Genomic DNA, 20,929 nt, shown 5'->3' with positions numbered 1-20,929 from the left:
AATGCATTGACGTTTCTTGATCAAGTCTTTTGTCTCCTGAGAGAGTTTGCCGGTATCCTGTCTAACCATCCTATCGCCTAATTCTACAGCGCAGTCCGTAATGAAAGCTGTGAGATTATCTTTCATTGCTTGAACATCGTTGCTCGAAAAGTAGATCCTGAATTCCTCTACTTGCCTTCTTGCCGCTAACTCGCTGACGGACTTCCGCATCGCTAGTTTCTTCTGCACTTGCCAAGTCCAGGCTAATTCGAGACCTTACCATGTTGTGGTCGCTACAACAAAGACGTATCAGTTTTAAAAAGAAGAAAAAGTCGTTCTCTAAAGACCCGGAGCGCGAGGAAAACTCGTATTTTTTCACAATCACAAAACCGAACCTCAGCGCATCAGGAGCGCCAGAAATTTAGTGCAAGACCAACATCCGCTAATGACGTGTTGCAAAGACGGCGGCGCCCAGTTAGAAAACGTCTGTGGTAATTCCCTCGACTACGGGCCTCGACGCTCAGCTGAGAATGCGGGCCGCGTTTTCAAGAAACGTCTATGCATGAAGGCCTATAGCTTTTAGAATGAGAATTCATTGCTTTTTCTTTTACTTTTTTATTTTCGTCCAAATTCTCGTCTAAGACACAAAATTATTCGATTACTCCGCTCCTTGCCCATGAGTGCGTTTGTATACGCAAAGCACCCTGGCCAATCCCCTTCGATGGGTATGTGCAGTTAAGCCTGAAGGCATCATTATAATAGCCGACGCGAACTACGCGACTGTCCATTCTCGAAAGAACCCTGATAGCCGCTGCCTGCGGTTTTCATTCCTTTGTTTCGCCTCTGGCACTTTTGTCAGACGGGCTAGATGTCAGATGGGCTACATGCGAGACGTCATCGACCGCCGGTTTCATTTAGTCACCAGTTGTAGCTACTGTTCGTGTATAATCGTTGCGTGTTTTTTGTGCATCAGACGAAGAAAACTTTCTTCCGCGAAGCAAGGAGCGCTCGCGAGGCAGCGCCTGTATGCTATTAGACAGTTATTATTGGGGTTTGTAGCGCCAGTTTCACAAAAAGCGTTGAACTTTGGCTTTGAGGTTCTTGTTCTCTAATGCCAGCGTCTAAAATTACCTAAATGTGCGCACGTGCCACCTTGTCCACGTAAGGAGCAAAACCTCAACGGCGAAGCGTGGATTCAGTGAGAATGATCGCTCCAGCCCAACTCCGATACCGCGTTGCCGAGAAAGCTTTGTGATCGCTTATGCGTTTGCGCAAATGGATGCGGAGCTGGCATCCAGACTGTATGCTTCCCGAGATCCTGGCCGTCTTGTGCCAACTCGTCCCACATTTGCATCGATACTTAATTTATTTAGGAGCGCTGGATCAGTCTATATTCTGAAAAGGAAGCGACCAGCAACAGTGCAAGCGATTATTTTAACATGGAAGTCCTGGCGTACATCTCCGTCAGGACGGAAGCAAGCGCCAAGGAAATTGCCAGCGCATATGCAGTGAGCCCGTCTTCAGCTTGGAGGTCGCTTTCAAGGCTCAACTACCACCCGTATTATGTGTCTCTTCTCCAGTAGCTGAGGCCAAATGACTTTCAAAAACGGCTTGATTTTTTGCTACTGGTGCATGATTCAATGCGGCGTAGACCTGGAATTTCTCCCCTCTTTGCTTTGGATTGACGAGGCCGAATTTTGCAGGGACACTAATGTCGATTTGCACAACGCCCAATATAGATGCAACCAGAACACACACTGGCTACGTGAGCATGAGCACCTGGTACGATTTTTACCAATGTTTGTGTTGCATTACTTGACTGGAACTGGAAACTTACTGTAAGAAGTACGAAGATTGCTTTCTAATTGGCGTCGTGTCTGAATCTGCCTTAGAGTTGACAGTGGTTGCGTTGAAAAAAATGTGGCTCCAGTCTCGCCATATTTTTCTTCATTGGCTAGGCAATTCTTGGAGGAATTTTCTCAGCCAGTGGCTTGGGCTTGGCGGAACCACGTCCTGGCTTCCTGCGTCGCCCGATTACATATCCCCTGCATTTCTCTCTCCGGGGATATGTTCAAAACGAGATTTTCTGGAAGGAAACGGCCAACCTTGATGGTATGAAGCAACGCGTGAGAATATCTCTGGAAAGCATTCCCATGCATATGCTTTCATCGGCTGTGAACGCATTGAAAGACCGATTTCTTCCGGTTTGGTTGGTTGCAGCCCGAATGGGAGTGCAACGTGTTGGCTTTCCAAGTCATGGCACTATATTTCACCGAAAAAACTTTTTTTGTGTGTACACGTAGACGCAAGCTGCATTGCTCACACTCACTCCTGATATGAAGTTGTTCTCCAGGCGTGTAATGGTTTATGGGGGTTTAACGTCCCAAAGCGACTCGGGCTATTAGCGACGCCGTAGTGAAGGGCTCCGGATTATTTGGACCACCTGTGGTTCTTTAACGTGCAATGACATCGCACAGTACACGGGTCTCTAGCATTTCGCCTACATCATAATGCGACCGCCGCGGCCGGAAACAAAGCCGCGTATTTCGAGTCAGCAGCCGAAGTCCATAACCACTGAGCCACCGCGGCGGCTTTATCTCTTGATGAGATGTGGAGTTATACGCTTCATCCATGCCGTGGGTAGTCTTACTCGCGATGATAACCAACTTTCAAGCTCCCTCTCTTTTCGTAGCGTACGTCAAAGCGTTTGGGGCCGCCTCACGCGCATTGTTTTCATCTCGCCGGTGACAACAGAGTAAATTTTACGCGCAACCTAGTACAGGGAAGAAAAACTGCAAGCTAAGAAAATGACGGAGACTAATAACGAAAAGACAGCCTCACAAAGCACTGACTTATAAGACGAATATTTATGTTTGAACTATTTTTAGAAGTACGAAAATGTGCATCAAGCCGTGTTGAACCCCAAGCTGCGCCACCTGCTGCGGCGCCGAATCAGTTCCACGGGAGATGTGTACCTACAGCGCCGTCGATGTGCGCGACAACTCACCCCCAGCATTTGAATCAGTTTGGCGAAATGATTCAAATGCTGGCGGAATCACATTGCCATAGTTATTTAAAAACGTAACCGCATGTTTGGCGTCAGCATGCTTGTGTGGTACCGCGGATTTGGCGCGAAGCCTCTGCAACACCACGTCGGCTTCGTGCAGAACACAGAAGAGCAGCTTCCCGGCCGAAGTCTTGGCGCTCTCGACGAAGTCCATCGGCCGGGATGCGACTTCCCCGCTGGTCCTCCGCCGTCCTTGACCAGCACGGCGTTCACTGTCAGCTCTTGGGCGTACGTGTGCATATGGATGGGCAGCCCTCACGTCGGTGACAGGATGCCTGCCAGGGACGTCCGCAGTGGCCGGCAGGAAGGGTCCCCCGAGGCGCTCTCGTTCACCAGAGTTTGCTGCAGCGTTGTCTTGAACGGCGCCGAACCCATCCTGCGGACAATCCAGCGCAGTCGCGGAGGCGTAGTCCTGGATGGGCGGGGGCTCGACGTGTATGGCTCCCCGTTGGTTTTGCAGAAGCATGAAGCACGGACGGACGTCTTCAGAGCTCACAAAAGGAATGCTGAGCTGTGCGTTGTTCCTTTGTAACGAAATGGCGTGGACTCACGACCGTGGACTAAAAAGCCACGTCATGTACCAGCGATCCCACTGCCGCTGCCGTAAAAATGGCAGGTGTTCCTTGACAAATGTTCAAACTGCGATTAGACATTATGGGCCTTTAGTCAAACGTGAATATTATCAAAATTGCAAAAAGCAAGAATTGTAAGGCAATTTTGCCTGCACCATAGCTGTTTTTTTTCCTTGCTGTTTGTGAACGCAGGCTTTTTAAACTCTGCACTCTGCACTCGTTTCATCGTCGGCGTTGTCGTGGTCGGTTTCGGAACGAGCACATGTGCATTGGGCATCTTCTTTCCCTTCTTCCTGAGCAGGTGCGACTTGCATGTCAAACGAGTGAGTGTTGTTTTCCCGGCGTCTAGTGGCGCATACCTACAATGTGGAATCGTCCAATAGCTGAAAGGGCAGGCAATGACTAATCAGCCGGAGAAGATTTTGTAAAGAAAAATAAAAGGTGGACGAAAGCCTGGGCTGCAAAGTGTAGCGAAAACGGGTGCGTTAGAAGCAGGGAGCGGACCAAATTCAATAAGGGCAGAAACTGCAATCTAATAACGGCTATAATTGGAGGCGATATTAATATATAACAAAATTCGAATGCTGGAACAAACCCTCTTATGACTGTGCCCAAGCCTTCTGGCGCCATATAATCTCATGATTTTACTGTTTAAAGCGAAGCCAAAGTTGTGCAACGGATCTGGAATGCGCGCCCGCGCGCCTGTTGTTCACTTTCGCCGCAGGTGCATACGCTGGATTCGAGAAGTTGCTTTAAGAACATTGTCTGCGCTGTCACTGGGAGAAAGGTTTATGAAGAGCTGAGGATCCCAATGTTCCTCCTGTCTCCTTCTCAGCAAAAAGACAAACGCACCCTGCCGGTCTTTTGACTTGATGCCTATTCTTTTGTCGGGTATCGTTGTGCATTCTTCCGAAGAGGAGGAGAGACTTTAATGAATACAGGAGAGGTCGGCCAGGAAGCTTATGGAGATCGTACTTCACATCTTGCATCCACGACAGCCCTCTCTTTGCCACGTTAAATCCTTTTCAGATGAGATAAGCACATAATGTCACCTCTCTTGTAACTGGACGAGTTGAAACAAGTTGTAGGCATCCAGCAAGCACGGGAAAAACCAGTATTCAACCGCACATAGCCAGTTTATCCGAACCACGCCGCTGAGACGTCGTACTACTGCCATGTGTAGGTATACTCTCTCCCTCCAAGCGCGTTTCAGGACTTTGCCACACGTTACGGTCCAACAGCTGCGCCCGGAACCCAGAGAGACAAGCAGTGTTTCTAAGAGGGGCGTGATTTATCAAACAGTTTAGAATGTTCTGAACACTGAAGCGCTGGCAGACGACAGACGACAGGAGGACGAGACACACAGTACGCTGAGCTAACAACTTTAATACCAAAGGAAGGCGATCCGCACGTTTATATACACTTACCCACGATTAGCCAGTGGTTACAAGGCGCATGAGCAATTCAAAAGGAAAAAAAAAAACAACCGGAAAAGCAGGGGAATGGCGCAGGCGCATTTTGTACCCGCACCATACAGAAACAAAAGACACAAAGAGGTTCGACCCACTCCGGTTAGCCAGACATCAGGCACACCCCCAATGACGCCAAAATCAAGACGTGGCAGTGAAGGGGAGAGGAGGGGGGAAAATACACAATAAAAACTCTAGGTAAAGAAATATCTACACGCACCGAAAGCCCAGTGCGGCTGGCGATGACAGAGATAAAAAATAAAAACAACCAAATGCAAAAGTCAAACACGCAAAATAGACATTAAAATCTCGGAAAGCGGCGTGAAGACATGTATAATGAGAATGAAGGGAAAGGGTGGTTAGAATGAGAAAACAATTAACAACCTAAAAGCGAGCGATGAAAGCCAGCGAAGAACACGGCCTAAAAGGATGAGATGCTAGCCAACAATGAACACGGCCTAAAACGGGGACGAGGGCTAACCATAAAACCGACCTAAAAGAGCAAAGATGGCAGAAGCTAAAAGGGGTATGAAAACTATAACAAAATAATAGAAGTAGCGTCCCAGAAATATTTAAAGAGAGCAGTGGCGAAAGGAATGGGTTGTGAAAAGGAGCCGCGTAAGGAATCACGGCACCAGAAATTTAAAGGGGCTGTGAAGGGGGCTGTAATAAAGTTGCGGCATGCATGGGATATTGAAGCACGCCGCTTCACGAATAGTGTCCAGGAAAGATTTTTTTTTTTAAATGCGCTTTGTAGAAGCTGAGTTATCTGTAGTTAAAATTTGAATTTTAGCGTCTTCGCGCCTTTCCCTCTCCTCTCGTAACTTTTTGCACGCTGGAAGGTAGGCGCTCCTACGTCGACCCCCCTCTAGGACCGGAGCTTCCCGACCTGCCGGAGCTAAGCGGCTTATTGGCCGCGGCCACGGTAGCTGCCTGACGTCTGAAGGAATCTAACCGATGGCCACCTCTCACCTTGTCTACGCAGATGCGGGGGGCAGAGGAGGGTGCGAGCATGAAAAAGTCGCCGGGAAGGGCTCGCCAACTTTGACGCGTGATTGTTGGTCTGCTGCGTGTAGAAGAGTATTATTTGGCTCTGGTTTTCGTGGCAACACAGTGCCGTGATTAAGTGAGATAATGTGCTCTCCTCGAAAGGCGTTTCAGAGCATCTTTAAAGTGAATCGGAGCGAAACTCAAACTATTTTTCCAACAGAGCTACTGAGGTCGTACTGACGCAGACGTCTTGTTGCTTGTTGATGAAACCTGCCTCTATTATCTCCCGAATGAGTTGCTTGCTGCTTTTTGCCAGAATTTTTGTTTCTTCATACATCGGAGGGCGCAAGCGACAAGGACTACAGTCACGAACGTAAACGGCCAAGTTGCTAGAATTGGAGTTTTGATCGAGCAGACTCTTATTAATACATCGACCCATCTGGCCGATGTATTCTCTGCCGCAAGACAAAGGGATGGAGTACACAACCCCTGTGCTGCAACTTACGAAACGATCACGATGCCGAACTGTGCGTTCGCGAACTTGTTCACCGGTATACCGTTCACTCTTCTGCAGAGTCTAGAGAGGTGGTGTGGGGCTAAAAAAACAACGTTCACTCCTACTTTTCGTCCAATAATAATAAGCTTGTGAGGAACTTCGTGTACCTAAGGAGTAATGGCGAGTTTCTCACTGCGTTCCCTTGGATGCGACGAGGGGGCGTTTGTACACTGCATTTTGTTTATCATTTTTTCAGCCACCCAGACTTGACGAGTTTCGAATGGCCGGAATCGTATGGCAGAGCAGGCTTATTGCCCCTTGGATTTAAATCCAGCATACATGTTGCGTCGAAAGAAGAAGTTGTAACTCGAGAAAGCGGATGGAGCCATTTTCTTGTACTTCGTGCGTCAAAACCAGGGACACAGATTCACTAAAATGGTCTAAGACCTTGCGAACTTCAGGCAGAAAGGCATCGTTTTCACAGTCTAGGAATATGAGGTAACCATCCACATATCTAAACATTTTTAGAGCTGGCAAATTTTTGAGTTTCTCATTTAACACTCTGTCATGCATAGCCAGGTACAGGTCACTCAGAATGGGGGCGATACAAGACCCTATGCAAATACCTTGTTTGTAGATAAACAGAGACCCATTCCATTCGGTGGAGGTGGATTTGAGGTATGTTGAAAGCAGTTTTAAAAAAAAACACCAACAGTAAAACCGCATGCATTTTGAAAAGGAACATCTCCATGATGGTCAATACAATGACTTACACACCGAATGAGGTCACTCTGAGGAATCGAATAATACAGGTCTTTCACATCTATTGAAAACCCAAGGAATGCCTTGGAACGGTTCTCTTGCACAAATTGAATTGTGTCGTTTAAACTTTTCGCCACAAAAGGGTCATTAAGTGAGAGCAAGTCAAGTTTTGTTTGCAAAAACCTTGCAACACATTTTTGCAAAGTGTCTGCCTCAGACACAATGACGCGAAGTGGACATGCGGGTTTATGCGCTTTTGCGCTGAAGAACACAGTGAGGGACAACTTGCTGCTATCATTTGTAAGGGGGGAGAATGTCAAACCAACTCTCCAAGCAATACACCCTGCTCAAGTTTGGAATTATTTGAAAAGCCTTTGCAAGATGACAGAAGACACAGTATGTCACCACAGCTGCTAGCGAAACAAGTACTTATTGGGGCGCGCGCAGAAGACGGACAAAGTCATGCCGTACCTCCTCTCTATGAGTGCAATACATTGAAAACGCCATTGCGCCACTGCGTCCACGGTATCACGGGATCACCCTCCGCCGATCCGTGCTCTAAGAATACCAAGGAATTTTCCCAGAAGTGTGCCGTACGGTGCGAGGTGTATCCTTGTAATTTAAGAATGTCCCATTCGGATACGCAAACAGTCGCTGAACTGAGTACAGAACATCCTTTCCAGGGAAGCCGAAGACTTGCGCCATGGGTAGCTGAAAACAAACGAGAGGTAAGCGTGTTCTTGTACACTTTTCTCCACTTTATTGTACCTACACTACAGAGCTTCGAAAAAGAAAGGACTCATGTAATCAAGCAGTAAGCTCCGTCTAAATATGCCGACATAGCGCTTCAGCTGCTCCATTTAAAAGTAAGGCGATATAATCTGAAAAATATTGAACGCGGCAAATCGGTGGCTGTCATGGACACAAGATGTGGAGTATGATCTCCTGCTAATTCTTGCATGGCTTTTTGGAACAATGTGTAAAATTATCCTACAAAAAAAAGGTGTGAACACCACCGGTAGGGTGCGACAACAGTTTTCTTCATACGAAATCACGAAGCATAACCGAACCTTTGATGTGTTCATGAGCTTATGCCGCAGAGATCATGCCGACAGTTTATGCGCGAAGTGCATTCTGGGTAAAGCCACTTCCCGGAGAGAGCGTGTGTTTACCTGCAGTGTTTACATGTATGTGTGCGTGCGTGCGTGTGCGTGTGTGCGTGTGCATGCGTGTGTATGTGCACGTGTGCGTGTGTGTGCGTGTGTGCGTGTGCGTGTGTGCGTGTTTTGCTGCGTGTTTTTGAATTTTTGTATACGCTCGTTTATATTACAATATGCCATTTACGTCTTTCTTCCTTTCATGATTCTTTTGTCATCAGTTTTCTCAGTATTGGAATGCATTGTACTTTTATTGTTTGTTATTTACACAGTGTCATCTGCATGACAATGTATGTTTTGTTACTGTATCTCCCCTACGAAAATGCCCTCAACGGGCGCTGTGGCTACCTGAATAAATAAATAAATCCGCTCGATGCTTTTAATAGGCCAACCTAACTATGCTCAATCGTGCGTGTTCTCGTCTGTATTTATTTTTTCTTGTCAAAACCTTGCCTTGTTGCTCATTAACCTTCGTTCCCCTTTTAACGCTTTGCTGATCCGCTAGTGTGGGTATGCGGCAATACTCACTTTTTTCTTAAAGCGGAATTGAAAGAAGACGCGCAATGCTCAGGTGCGCGTGCTGAAACTGAAGAGGACAACAAAGACGATGGAACGGGCGTAGAGTTAAAATAGAACTTGATTTCACAAACAACCAGAAATAATCAGCGCTTGTGCAGCCAAAAATAGCCTTACAATTGGCACTGTTCGCGAATTGGACAAAGACATCCCCGCCAGTGTGAAGGCCCACAGCACCTAATTGCAGATTATGCGCGTGCTAAAGAACGCCTGTCATTTTTCCCCGAAGCGGCAGTGCCATCGCTGTCTACTGACGTGGATGCTCCTCTCGAGCACTGCCCCATTCTACGAGCGTCAGCTTTGCTAAACGCTACGCCACTCCGGTGCAAGGGGTTCACCTGCAGCTCAGCACTCCTGCGGACGACGCGTCGGACAGCGCTCCCTGCCTCTGGAAAAGCTGCGGCGCGCCATGCACAGCGATTGCCCGCCTATCCAGGATTACGGCCTCACGGTTGCACTGGCTGCCATGGCTCTCTTGGCTAGTGCGTGGACTGGGCTCGCCACCACGACGGCCTTCAAGCTGGCGGTGCAACACACGCCGGTGAGCGAGAGCGCCTCGGGGGACCCTCCGTGCCAGCCACTGCGGACATCCCCGGCGGCTACCCGGTCGCCGGCCATCCAGACAGCGCAGGAGATGCACCCATACACCCAAGGTGCCTCGGCGGAGCTACCACCGGCGCTGTTCCTCCGAGGAGCTCACGTCCTGGCGGACACTGCGGGCCGCGTCGACGTTTCGGTCGCGAACGGAGAGGCTCCCATCCACAAGTTCCGCTCCTTGGGCGCTGATGGGAGCCTGTCGAACCCTCGGCACAGGCTTTGAGCCAGACGTGCGACCACTGCTGATGAGCGAGCACGGCTGCGGACCTTGACGAGGCTCTTGTTGGGTACTCGACCGTGGATGAACAATCCTGTGCTCTGAAGCAGTGTTCCAGGTGACTAAGTTTGAAAAGAGGTACTGCTTGCGAGACATTTTCGCGATTCTAATTATTGTTGAATAATTCGCTTGTGTGTCATTAAACTTTCCTTTATATAAGTCAACGCTTTGTCTGTGTTTTCAGTTGACTAAGCCTATCGCTGTTAAGTTCGCTTGCAACTCTCCATGGTTTCAGAAGTGACTGCTCAAATGTAAAAGGGGCGTCAAAATTTCTCAGGGCATGCTGCCAGCTTTCGAGCTCAGTAGTGGGGCAAAACCCAACAATTCTCGACAAAAGTATTATGAACGCAATTTTTTCATATACTGCAAGATTTCACTGTAACAATAATTATATCAAAAGATCTCTCGTCAACAGGGTTGCATTTTTTTGCTATTAAATTTTCCCGATCTTCAAAAGCGTTCCCATTAGTTTTTTATAGCAGTCTTAAATGCTCCATGCGAGCGATGGAGAAACATTGATTTTGCTACATATAGAAAGAATGGAAGATTACCTTCAATATTTCCATAACAGCACCTTACAGTTTTTCATTATTCAAAATTTTTGTCCAAGAATGTTGGACATTTGACTCCCATGGACCTTCGTACCTCTTAAAGGGGAAGAGGAGACTTATCATTCTCACCTGTAAAAACCGCCTTGCTTAGAGCGTCAGTTCAATTGGAAAATCGACCAAAAACTGAGCTCGAGGTTGTATTTTTTTTTAGGAACAATTTCTCCTATCCATAATGTGGAACATAAAGTTATCCTCATTTCTTCGGGGAGAAAGTGAATGCGGATATACCGAATGTTTCAGCGAACACTTTCAAATTGAAAACAGTAGACATTTCGAGAAAAAAAAAAAAAACATTCGATACAGGAGAAAACTCTCTGCTGCAGCGGACGTCAGTAATTGCGGAAAGCATACTAATTAGATTGCTAACTAAAATTTAATGATGAACATTCTTATTAACGTTGTTAGGCGGTTATCGCCAATGGCGAGTTTGCAGCCACGGAGAAGACGAGAACGTCATGAACATCATCATCTTTAGACTGACTACACCCAATGCATGACAAAGGCTTCTCCCAAATCTCTACAACTGACCCGGTCCTGTGCCAGCTGCGGCCACTTTATCCCCGCAAAGTTCTTAATCTCCTCCGCCCACCTAACTTTCTGCCGCTCCCTGCTACGCTTGCCCTCTCTCCGTATCCAGTCCGTTGCCCTTAACGAACATCGGTTATCTTGCCTTCGCATTACATGCTCTGGCCCAAGCCCATTTCCTCTTCATTTCGTCTAGGGTGTCATTAACTCGCATTTGTTCCCTGACTCTATACGCCTTCTTCGTGAACCTTAACTTTACATCTATGTGTATCATTTTCCTTCCCATAGCACGTTGCGTAGTCCTCATATTATGTTGAACCCTTTTCTTCAACCTCCATTTTTCTGCCCAGTAGGTGAGTATCGGTAAGACACAATTGTATACTTTTCTCTTGAGGGATATTAGTAAACGTCCCGCCATGATCTCACAGAAGCTGCCAAATGCGCTCAACCCCATTCTTATTCTCCTAGTAATTTCCCTTTCGTGATCCAGATCTGTTGTCGCTACCTGCCCTAAGTTGTATTCCCGCACCACCTCCAGCGCCTCGCTACCAATCGTAAACTGGTGTTCCCTTCCGAGATGAGACTATGTAACATTACTTTGGTTTCTTGGTTATTACTTTTTAGACCCATTGTTCTGCTCTCCATGTCTAAGTCATTCATCATGCGTTGCAATCAATCCACTGAATGACATGGCCGCCGCGGTGGCTTAGCGGTTATAGCGCTCCGCAGCTGACCCGAAATACGTGGGTGCGATCCCGGCCGTGGCGGTTGAATTTCAATGCAGGCAAATTTCTAGACTCTATTGAACTGGGCGATGTCAGTGCGCGTTAAAGAAGCCCAGGAGGTCGAAACTTCCGGAGCCCTTCACCACGGCTTCCCTCACGGCCTCAGTCGCTTTGGGACGTTTAATTCCCATAAACCATAAATCAACCACCCTCAGTGAATCATCAAGGCAATGTCATCAGCGAATCGCCGATTATTAAGGTACTACCCCTTAACTCTTATCCCCAACTGTTGCCAACCGAGGCCTCAGAATGCTTCCTCTAAACAGGCGATGAGGAGCACTGGCGACATCGTATTCCCTGCCTGACACCCTTCCTTTTTAGAATGGTATTGCTGACTTTATGGAGGACAGAGGTAGGTGTGCAGTTCCTACATATATTTTCCAGTATTTTGACATAAGGCTCATCTACACCCTGATTCCGTAATGCCAGCTAGACTGTCGAAGTTTCGACTGAGTCAAACGCTTTCTCGTACACTGTGAAGGCTATTAAAGATGTTCGTTTTATTCTGTGCATTTATCCAACTCGTGATTGGCAGTTTGAATATGGTCTATTGTTGAGTACCCTTTACGAGACCCTGTCTGATTATTTGGTTGATTGAAGTCTAAGGTTGTCTATTAGCGATATTAGCGATTACTTTATTAAGTATACATTGTAGGCAAATTAAAGTTAGTTAATCGGTCTGTAATTTTTCTAGTCCTTGACGTCCCCTTTCTTGTGGATTAAGATTATGTTCGCGTTCTTTCAAGCTTCCGGTACGCTCGAGGTCATAAGGCATTACATGTACAGGGTGTCTGGTTTTTTATAGCACGATCTCCCGTCCGTCTTGCAACAGATCTGCTGTTACCTGATCCTCGCCAGCTGCTTTACAGTTTTGTATTGCTCCTAAAGCTTTCGTTACTTCCTCTTTTTTTACTGGTGGGATTTCTAATTGCTTTGATCTACTGCCTCACTCATTAATGTTGTGATTAGATTGGCTACTGTATAGACTTGTGTAGAATTGTTCGCTTATTTTATATCGCTCATGACAAGTCCCTCTATGTTTCTCAACAAATAAAGCTTATCGCTGTCTCTGCCTAGTTTCCTCTTCACTGCTTTTAGACTACCTCCGTTCTTTGGAGCATGCTCTATTCTCTCCATATTAAATTCGCTTATAGCGGTTATCTTGCGCTCAGCGTTTAGCTTTAATAGCTCGGCCCGTTCTATTCTGCTTGAGGGGTTAGAGGCTTTAATGCATTTACGTTTCTGGATCCGATCTTTCGTCTCCTGAGAGAGCTTGCCGGTATCCGGTCAAACCGTCCTATCGCGTACTTCTACTGCGCAATCAGTAATGAAAGCTGTGAGATTATCGTTCATTGCTTGAACATCGTTGCTCGAACAGCAGATCCTTAATTCCTCTACGTGCACTCTTGCCGCTAACTCCTTGATGGACTTCCGGATTGCGTGTTTCTTCTGCACTTGTCAAGTCGAGGCTAATTCGAGACCTTACCATGTTGTGGTCGCTACAGCGATGACGTATCAGTTTTAAAAAGAAGAAAAAGTAATTCTCTAATGCCCTTCAGCGTGAGAAAAACTCGTTTTTTTCCCTCTCAACAAACGGAACCTCAGCGCATCAGGAGCGCCGGAAATTCAGTGGAAGAGCAACATCCGCCAATGACGTACGGCAGAATTTGGCGCCCAGTTAGAAAACGTCTGCGGTGATCCCCTCGACTACAGGCCTAGACGCTCAGCTGAGAATACGGGTGGCAGGGGCGTAGCCAGGGGGGGGGGGGGGGGGGGGGGGATAATGGGGCTTCAGCCTCCTCCCCCCGAAATTTTTTCGAACTGCCCGCACCGCTGACCAAAACAACCTCCGGCGCCAGAAGGCATTCTGGATTTTGCCACCTACAGAGTCTTTCTCATACTAGAAATGACATTTTGGCGCGAACATTGCTAACTCGGGTTGGATTTCGTGGCAACTCCCATGCACTTGGAGCCATGTAACGCACGGGGCCCCATCCTAGCACAAACGTTCAAGGGCCTACCGATGGCTCGCTGTTGTGACTAAAATTTCAGTGCAATTACTCGCAATGCATGACCGGTGACAGCTGCTGCTGCGCAGTACACTGGAACGAAGGACAGCGTCAATGCGATTTTTTCCTGGCCGTTGCATGTGTGCAAAAATGAAAAGGTTCTTGAACGACAAACATTCATTAAAATATTTGTCCTCTACTTGCTAATTTCATGGCCTTTACGTTTTTCATATCAGCGGCATGCACTGCTTTGCTGGTTCCTGACCGATATAGTTCTACACTTCGTGTGATATTTTCTTTACTTAATTAATGCGCAAAAACGTGGAAGCATTGGTATCAGCTATGTCTGCCACGAGTGAACGATAAGGGGATAGTTGGTATGACATGGTTACAAGACGTAGAACTGAGCAAGGGACAAGACACATAAGAGAAGCAAACAGGACGAGCTCGTACTGTTTCCTTTTCTCCTGTGCCTCGTCCCCTGCTCACTTTTAAGTTTTGTAATCTTGTCTGCCACGATATTTCAGACATACGAATGCATTCGTTTATTTAAAAAATACATACTTAACTTGTCCAGACAGTGGGTAGCTTTATCTAATACACAATGGCATTGTCAATGGCAATGGCAATGGAGTTATTGTTGTTGCGTTTGATCCTTCCACAAATTCTACGAGGAGGACGCGCTGCAACATAAGCCTCCCCCGAACAAAATTTCTAGCTATGCCACAGGCGGGCAGTGTTATCAATAAGCGTCAATTCATAAAGGCCTCTAGCCCCTCGAATGAGAATTCACTGGTTTTTCTTTTACGTTTGTACATATTTCTGTCCAAATTCCAGTCTAAGACACGAAATTATCCAATTACTCTACTCCTTGCCGAGGAGCGCGTTTGTATCCGCAATGCACCCTGGCCTATCCCTTCCGTGGGTATGTGCAAATAAGCCTGATGTCATAATCATCATCATCATCACAGTCGACGCGAACTGCGCGACTGTTCATTCTCGACAGAGCCCTGATAGCCGCTGCCTGCGGTGTTCATTCCTTTGTTTTGTCTCCGGCACTTTTGTTGTGGATGTCAGACGGGCTAGATGCGAGACGTCATCGATCGTCAGCTCAATTATTCACCAAGTTTAGCTACTGTTCGTGTATAATCGTTGCGTGTCTCTTGTGCATAGGATGAAGAAAACTTTCTTCCGCGATGCAAGGAGGGCTCGCGAGGCAGTGGCTGTATGCGATTAGACAGTTATTATTGTGGTTTGCAGCGCCAGTTTCGCAAAAAGCGTTGAAGTTTGCATTTGAGGTTTGCGTTTTCTGATGGGCGTGCGACATGGCCATTGCAGTGACAGCGTCTAAAATTACCTAAATGTGCGCACGTATCACCTGGTCCACGTAAGGAGCAAAACTTCAACGGCGAAGCGTGGATTTAGTGAGAATGATCGCGCCAGCCCAACTCCGATACAACGTTGCCGAGAAAGCATTGTGATCGCTTATGTGTTTGCGCAAAAGCTGGCATCAAGACTGTATGCTAACCGAGATTCTAGCCGTCTTGTGCCGACTCGTCCCAGATTTATATTGATACTTAATTTATTTAGGACCACTGGATCAGTTTTTTAAAGCGAGATTTTTTGCCTCAGGGCATTAATGATGGGCGAAGGTGTGATGAAAGATGTAGTAATGATTAAATTAATCGAAAAAGGCTAGCTGATTTGATGAAATCCAGTAGAGAGCTATGGTACGGTCCCTGCGTCCAGGCAATATATGAAGCAGGGTTGCTTGGTGAAAGACCCACTACCCTCAGGTGCCGGATCCTTGTAGGTCTGAGAGCTGGGCAGTCCCACAGAAAGTGATGAATGTCGGCTTCAATGTCCTCGCGTTTACATATCGGACGCCCAGGTCGAGGAAAGAAATCTCGGTACTGAGGCCTCTTACGATTGACGGCTGGTGTGAGGGCAACCCCGACCCGGATCCTCCTAAGCGCAACCTCCTCTGCACGGGTAAGACCGCGGAGGAGGGTTACTGTACACGGAGGGATGAGAGCACGTGTGTGGCGCCGCAGGAGTTCCTTTCTTGATGAAAGGAAGGTAAAGTTGTCCAAATGAGGGAGCCGAGGCAATGATGGCTAAATCTGCCTGGCTCTTAGAGGTCAGCAGATCCCGTGGAATCCACTCAATACGTACTGGCTGCGGGATGCGTTCCGCAAGCCGGTGATGTCTTGACATATCGTTGGACAGCGGCTAGCACGTCGTAGCAACAGGACTACTTGAAGGGCGTCAGAGCGAATGACGACGCGGGCCACAGGGAGCATAATTGTGGCGGCCACGGAGCAGAGTGCTTCTTGAAATGTAACGAGCTCAGCACAAAAGGACGAAGGGGGCTCCGTAAGCTGAAACCTAGAGGTTTGATTCAGGGCAGGTCTGCACTGGCAGTAGATTGCTGTTGTTGCTTCGCAGGCTTGGATGCTTGCGTCTACGTAGACTAGAATGGATCCTTCAGGCAGGCAAGCATCTTGTTCTTCAAATTTCTGGTGAAGTAACGATGCCGAATTCGCAGATGTCGGTCGGCGGTTATCTGTTGGTTTGTTGTCGCTGAGCTGTACAAACCTCCATGGGTGAAGAACTGGCGTTGGCGGCTGAAGAATGGAGTGTGACGTTGCATAAGAACTCAGTGCATGCGTGGAGTGGATAGACTGGCCTTAAGGCTGCGCGCATCACAGCGCAGTTTCACCAGCTCATCAATGGTATAGAGCTGCGCGTTCTCTTGCAAAGTTATGACCGGCGTGATGCGTGGAAGACACGTAATGGTCCTCATTGCCTCTCGGTTCACGTCTTCAAGGCGATCCCATTTGGCTCGTGTAGGATATTGAAACTGGGTTTGATAAACAATACGTGGCTGCAAGACAGCCCTCACCAATTGCCGTGCAACGAACAAGCCTGCGCCACCCGATTTAGGAGCAATTCTTCTAATCAAACCTTAAGTCTGAATAGCTTCTCTTTTTGCCTGAGAAAGCATGCAGTCGCTGATCCTGATTGGTGAATCGTTAAGCTAAGGATTTTTACACTGGAAATTTACTGTAGTGGGGTGCCTGATAGACAAAGACGGATTTGACTTGCAGCAAGTTTACGGCGTCCTCAGCGGTTGGCGGCCGACGTGTATGTCGTTTTATGCACGGAAAGGTGAAGTCTGATGGATGCTGCGTAATTAGAGGCAACATCCAAAGGCAGTTTGAAGGGCAGCCTCCTGAGTACGCAGATTTTGGTGAGTACTTCACACAATGATGTCATCAGCGTACTGCAGAAATTTTATGTCACGGATGTCATGCAAGCGCCAAGCCAGCGGGATTAAAGCAATATTAAATAACGTCGGCGACAATACTGATACCAGGGCACGTCGCAGAGAGGAACAAATGATCCGACCGCTTCGCCGCTGAGGCGTATTGCAAATTTTCTGCCTTCCAAAAATGATTCGACAAAACTACGCACTCTCTGGGGGAGATGAAGCACGTCAATGGAGTTCAGAATGGCTGCATGACTGATGTTTTCATATGCCTTTTCAACGTTCATTGCTAAAACGGCACGCACATTGCGGCTGCGGGTAGATGACAAAACTACAGAAGCCAAGACAGCTAGTGCAACTGATTATTTTGTCATCCAAGCCCTGGCGTACATCTCCGCAGGCCGGAAACAAGCGCCAGGGAAATTGCCAGCGCATATGCAGTGAGCCCTTCTTCAGCTTCGAGGCCACTTTCAAGGCACAACTACCACCCGTATTGTGTGTCTCTTCACTAATAGCTGAGGCCAAATGACTTTCAAAAACGGCTCGATTTTTCCTACTGATGCCTGATTCAATGCGGCGTAGATCTGGAATTCCTCCCCTGTTTGCTTTGAATTGACGAGGCCCAATTTTGCAGGAACACGAATGTTGATTTGCACAACGCCCATTATAGATGCGACCAGAACACACACTGGCTTTAGTGAGCATGAGCACCTGGTAAGATTGTTATCAAAAGTTTTTGTTGCATTACTTAACTGGAACTGGAAACTTACTGTAAGAAGTCCACATATTGCCTTCTAATTGGCGTCGTCTCTGACTTTGCCTTAGAGTTGCCAGTGGTTGCGTTGAAAAAAATGTGCCTCCAGCCTTGCCACATTTTTCTTCATCAGCTAGGCAATTCTTGGAGGAATTTTATCAGCCAGTGGATTGGGCTTGGCGGAACCACAACCTGGCCTCCTGGGTCACCCGATTACGTTTCCCCAACAGTTCTCTCTTTGGGGATATGTTAAAAACGAGATTTTCTGGATGGAACCGGCCAACTTTGATGGTATGAAGCAACGTGTGAGAATATCTCTGGAAAGCATTACCATGCAAATGCTTTTATCGGCTGTGAACGCCATGAAAGACCTATTCCGGCTTCGTTTGTTGCAGCCCGAATGGGAGTGCAACGTGTTGGCCTTCAAGGTAATGGCACTATATTTGACCGAAACAAACTTTTTTTGTGTGTGTGCACGTAGATGCAGGCTGAACTGCTCACATACACTCCTGATATGAAGTTGTTCTCCAGGCGTGTAATGGTTTATAGGGGTTTAAGATCTAAAAGCGACTCGGGCTATTAGCGACGCCGCAGTGAAGAGCTCCGGATAATTTTGCCCACCTGGGATTCTTCAACGTGCACTAACATCGCACAATGCACGGGCCTCTAGCATTTCGACCCCATCGAAATGCGACCACCCCGGCTGGGATCGAGCCCGCTTCTTTCGGGTCAGCAGCCAAGATACATAACCACTGAGCCACCGCGGCGGCTTCATCTCTTTTTAAGATGTGGAGTTATATGCTTAAGAGTTAAATTCATTCACGCCGTGGATAGAATTACTCGCGATGATAACCGACTTTCAAGCCCGCTCTCTTTTTGTAGCGTACGTCAAAGCGTTTGGGGCGCCTGACGCGCATCGTTTTCATCTCGCCGGTGGGAACAGAGTAAATTTTACGCGCAACCTTGTTCAGGGGAGCACAATTACAAGCTAAGAAATCGACGAAGACTAATAACAAAAAGACAGCCTCACAAAGTACTGACTTATGAGACGAATATTTATCGATCTGCAAGTTATGTTTATATACATGTTTAAACAATTTTTATAAGTACGAAAACGTCCTTCAAGCAGCGCCTAATCTCAAGTTGTGCGACATCCAACACCAGCTGCTGCGCGGACGAATCAGCTATACGGGAGATGCGCACCTACAGCATCGTCGATGGGCGCGACAACTTCATCGCCAGCATTTGAATCACTTTGGCGAAGTGATTCAAATGCTGGCGGAATCACATTGGAATAGTTATTTAAAAATGTAACCGCATGTTAGGGACCACGCGTCAGCATGCTTCTGTGGTACCGCGTATTTGGCGCGAAGCCCCTGCACCACCACGTCGGCTTCTTGTAGCACACAGAAGAGCAGCTTCCCGGATGAAGTCTTGCCGCTCTAGACAAAGTCCATCTGCCAGGATGTGAGTTCCCCGCCGGTCCTCCGCCGTCCTTGACTAGCACGGCGTTCACTGTCAGCTCTTGGTAGTACGTGTGCATCTGAATGGGCAGCCCTCACGTCGGTGACAGGATGGCTGCCAGGGACGTCCGCAGTGGCCGGCTGGAAGGGTCCCCCGAGGCGCTCTCGTTCACCAGAGTTTGCTGCAGCGCTGTCTTGAACGGCGCCGAACCCAGCCTGCGGACAATCCAGCGCAGTCGCGGAGGCGTAGTCCTGGATGGGCGGGGGCTCGACGTGCATGGCTCCCCGTAGGTTTTGCAGAAGCATGAAGCACGGACCGACGTCTTCAGAGCTCGCACTAGGAACGCTGAGCTGTAAGTGCTTCCTTTGTAGCGGAATAGCGCGTTGCTAAGCAAAGCTCACGGCCGTGGACAAAAAATCCACGTCATGTGCCAGGGATGCCACTGCCGCTGCCGTAAAAAAATGGAAGGTGTTCTTTGACGAATGGTCACACGGCGATTAGCATGATGAGCCTTCAGTCAAACGGGATTATTTTATCAAAATTGCGAGAAGCGAGAATTGTAAGGCAATTTTGCCTGCACCATCGCCGTTTTTTTTCTTGCTGTTTGTGAACGCAAGCTATTTTAAACTCTGCACTCTGCACTCGTTTCATCGTCGTCGTTGTCGCTGTCGGTTTCGGAACGCGCACATGTGCATTGGGCATCTTCTTTCACTTCTTGCTGAGTAGGTGCGACTTGCATGTCATGCGAGTGAGTGCTGTTTTCCCGGCGTCTAGTGGTGCATACTTACAATGTGGAATCGTCCAATAGTTGAAAGGGCAGGCAATGACTAATCAGCCGGAGAAGATTTTGTAAAGAAAAATAAAATGTGGACGAAAACCTGGGCTGCAAAGTGTAGCGAAAACGGGTGCGTTAGAAGCAGGGAGCGGACCAAATTCAATAAGGGCAGAAACGGCAATCTAATAACGGCTATAATGGGAGGCGATAGTAATTTATAACGAAATTTCGCATGCTGGAACAAACGCTTTTATGACTGTCCCCAAGGCTTCTGGTGCCATATAATCGCATGATATCACTGTTTTCGTTATGTTGATGATTTCTTGGTTCTGTGCAGAACAGAGGATTCAACAGACTTTGAGCGACTCAAGGATAGCGTACTGGAGACCTTTCGCAAAACCTGATCAGAGTTGAAATTCACCCACGAGCTTCCAGCCAAGGATTCGCTGCAATTCCTGGACTTACGCCTTGAATTCCAACCCGGACACTTATGTTGGAGGTACGAGCCTAGGGCGAAGAAACAGTTTCTCCCTTTTTCATCAAGCCATTCAAAGACCGTGAAAAGGGCAATATCGAGTGCCGCGCTCTTTTCAGCTCTGAAGAACTTGTGTGAGCATCAGATGGAGACAAGTTTTCGGCGGCAGATCGAAAGGCTAAAAAATGCGGACTATCCCGTTCTGATGCTTAGCAGCGTAGCTGAAAGCTTGCTGTGGAAAGTGAAAGGAGTGCAAGAAAGGAAAGGTGGACATGAAGAAGGCATTGAAAGGGAGAAATTAGCTGTGGTTCCGTATGT

Source organism: Amblyomma americanum, chromosome 1 (assembly GCF_052857255.1).
Source record: "Amblyomma americanum isolate KBUSLIRL-KWMA chromosome 1, ASM5285725v1, whole genome shotgun sequence".
NCBI lineage: Eukaryota > Metazoa > Arthropoda > Arachnida > Ixodida > Ixodidae > Amblyomma > Amblyomma americanum.
This window is presented reverse-complemented; position numbering follows the sequence as displayed.